This window comes from Orbicella faveolata, unplaced genomic scaffold (genome assembly GCF_042242905.1).
Source record: "Orbicella faveolata isolate gen_17 unplaced genomic scaffold, um_ofav_v1 contig_35, whole genome shotgun sequence".
NCBI lineage: Eukaryota > Metazoa > Cnidaria > Anthozoa > Scleractinia > Merulinidae > Orbicella > Orbicella faveolata.
In genome coordinates this window covers 26540001-26543567 of record NW_028301564.1, presented here as the reverse complement: position 1 = coordinate 26543567, position 3567 = coordinate 26540001, and the positions used below count along the sequence as shown (strand labels likewise).

The following is a 3567-nucleotide window of genomic DNA, read 5'->3' as shown; positions in this document are numbered from 1 at the left end:
CCTCTCCTGCTGTGTTTATCTCTGTTTACAGGCAAACTAAGCAACAACCTTCAACAGTATTTATCAATACCAAAAGAATAAATATTACAAGTTCCACCCACTAATAGCATGGCTTGTCGAGTCGGGTGGGAACCAATAGATCATAAACACAAAAATTACAACTCCATTTAATTAAATGTATGGGTTTTCACTCTCCACAAAATTGCAATCATTATAAACGCTTGACTGGAAACAAGAGAACATGATAGTGCCCATGATATTGATCTTGGAAATTCTATTGAAATGTTAATACATCTTCTGATGTTCTTTATGTTTGTTGTTGTTGTTGTTGTTCAAAAATATTCGAGGAACGTTCCTTTCCTTACTTTACTGGGGTTTGCGTCAAGTGTCTGACTGTAAAGTGGTGCCAACGACTGATGGTCATTTGGGGTATACTGATACCTAAAATTGAATTTTTATTCTTTTTATCCGTTTTATAAACATTTTATTTTAAACTCGACGCATTAGCTTTCTAAGGTAGGAGTCCATTAAGCTCCGATTCATGGAGTTTAACTAAAGTATGTTTGTATGTATGTAGTATGTTTATATTGGTCCTTGGTAAAATATTTGAAAGACTGCAATACCGCGCCGAGAGGCGTCTTCCGACCACACTAAAAAGCAAAGCCGGCGTTTTCAAATTCTTCCGTTTTGGAGAGCGCTTTCGAAAAGTTCCGTTTTCGACTTTTCGTGACGGGTTAGTGTGAACCTTAGGCCCAATCGAAGAAACAAAACTGCCCTTCAAATTCCTCCGGCGTACTATGGATGCTGCCTAAATTAGCAAATTTCCATATGTCTTGGCTCACCTTCGTTGGTAGCGATTTCTATGGCAGTCCAGTGGGGGGTCCAGGGGACGGGCCCGGGGAGACCGCCCCGCCCCCTTATTTTGGGTAAAAAAAAAAGATCGCAGAAGGAAGAAAAGCCGGCAGGGCAAGCAAACCCCCACCCTTCCCCCACCCTCCCTCCCCCGCCCCCCACCCTTTAGCTCAAGGTCTGGACTCCGCCATTGGGCACAGGCTGTTGTTCAAGTACAAACAAAACCCGTAAAGGGTCGGAAAAACGCCAAGATTTTTACAATCACCGCCGTCGGCGAAAACGCTGAAAATGCATTCAACAGGTTTGGCCGGAAAATACCGCAGATCCGCGGTTCAAGATAAAAGATTGCCGAAACGCGGCATGAAAAAGTTGTTCCGTACCGCAATGCCGCAACTTGTAACAACCCCCGCCATTTATAGACCACCAAGGAAAGGAAAACGCCAAATGCGAGCGGGAGATGTGCCTCAGTTAATAATAATTGTAGGGACAACTGCATTATATTTTTTGTCATCTGTTCAAGAAAAGTAAAAAAAAAAAAATGCCATTCCTGGTCAAAGGGGTATTCTGTATCAAGAATGCCGGACTGATCATGACTAAATGTCGCTTTATGGGCAGCGTAAAAAGTTCGCGAAAAAAATTATTGGCACTTTTGTTCTCATGTGAAGCAAATGCTCTATACTTCTAAATTTGCTGTTTACTTTGCAAACGGTTTTCACGTGCCCAAATAATAAGTATACTCACTGGTACTCACTGAATAGAATACTGAATACCCTGGTTACAGAGGTTTCATTCTTTTCTATTTCTCAGTTAAATGTGCGCCGCAAAGCAGTGAAAACGAGTCGCAAAGCAGCTCGCTTTGGACACGGTGACGGCTTTTTCACTTCAGTAGCATAAAGAAAGAAAACCTCTAGACCAGTCGGGGCAGTCACTGAGCATGAAATGACCCAGAGTTTCGACTATTATTTATTGCCCAATCAGAGAGAACACAGACAATTCATTTCGAACTCATCATAGTCAACTTATCACCAATACAGCTAAAGGTCGGCATACACGAGGGGTCGACCAGTCCCTGCGGCTAGTCCCTGAAACTAGTCCCCTGAAGAGTTTACACGACGGGACTGGTCACACGGACTTGTCCCACGAACAGTTCACCCGAAGCGTTTTGAGGAACGAGTCGCAGGGACCTGTCCCAAAAATTCAAACTGGTTTGAATTCGTGGGACTATTTAAGGCAAAAATGGCAAGTTCACAGGATGGGACTTGTTCCCGCAACCAGGAGCTCATGGGCTCCTGCCGCAACTTGCTACAGGGACTAGTCTCAAAAACTAGTCCCCTCGTGTGTGAGGCATAACTCACGATTTCATTATGAGAATTTTTAAAATTGATAATCTTCGCTTTTTGAAAATTCCTTACGACAAATAAAAACCTTGCAAGTGTTCAAGATCATCTATGTCTTCAAATAATGACCTTTGGTATTTTGTTTCTTGACTGACATTATTTTCTTCAATTTTTGGGCACCTGTCCAGTTAATTAGGAAACCCGTCACTTGCACAATAATATTATTGTCTCGGATACCATCACGTATAAATGCCATTGAGTGGAAATCCGCATAAGAAATAGACATGTAACTGATTGGGTTTTTCTGGTGAACCTATGAAACTGGCATGAACCTGGAATGTTTTGCGAAATCAGTAAAAACTTAGTCTCCTTCGCAGCCGTTATTAGGGTCGTCACGCAACGCTCCTCCCCACTAACGGCTGCTCACGAGAGAGACACATTCCTTTCCCTTTGTTTTTGAATGCACGTGATTGTTATCGGCTACGCCTATCAAATTCCTCGTTATATTTGCTGGGCGCTTGCTGTGCGCGCGAAAACAAAACATGACAGATGCATACGTGCGAAACAACGATCTTGACCCGGGGATCTTAACCAAGTGAAAGATGATGTTACTCCGAAAAAGTTATTGAATAGTGATACAAATTGCTTTCTTTGTTCAGCTGCAGTCACTTCTAAACAACGTGTACGTGTTTTTAAATCTGGTAGTACGGGAACAAGCTCTTTTGACCTTCAAGGACTTATAAACAAGGCATTGGACATCGACGTAAATGTTTACTCTAATTCGGACGTTGCAGTGTGCATTAAATGCTACAAGTCCTTGGTGAAATACCAGAAAGCGGAAGAACATGTCAAGGAGATGAAGACTGAGCTCAAGTCTGCTTATTCAGCGAGTGGCAGACGTGTGAAACGATTATTGCGCACCGAAAACATAAATGAATTAACAGCTGGCAGTGGGACATCCGTCAAACAACACCTTTCATTTGTAAGTTTAAATGAATTTCTTACGACTTGTTCTTCTTCCAACTTAACTCCCTCGAGTTCAGCGTTACCAAGGCTCACTATAAGCCCAATTGGTAAACCACAAGGTTGTTTATTTGACAATGGCACGTTTTCACTCGTACGAAGCGCTTTCGCCGCACCATTTGTCATTTCGAGTCCAAAGATAAAACAGACAAATCAGCAAAAAAATGAAACAAAGACGAAGGTCGTCGTTGAGTATCCCGGTAAGACCGTGAACAAAACCCTGTCTGGCGATATGGAACCAATTGTCAAAGCTTTGGCTCACGGTCCACCCTCAAGAATTGCAAAAACAGTTCTAAAATGCAAGATTTTGAGAACGGAAATCATTTCTCAGGTTCTACGCGTCGTTGCATCAGAC

General features: G+C 42.5%; 1 long non-coding RNA gene across 1 annotated transcript in view; it reads left to right on the top strand.

Moving 5' to 3' along the window:
* Positions 1-2329: 2329 nt before the first annotated feature.
* The window catches only part of LOC149104054 (uncharacterized), a 2586-nt gene continuing 1348 nt past the window's right edge, over positions 2330-3567 (top strand). Inside the window, exon 1 of the long non-coding RNA XR_016201952.1 lies at positions 2330-3171. This is a non-coding gene — a long non-coding RNA (uncharacterized LOC149104054). The remainder of the gene's footprint in view (positions 3172-3567) is intronic.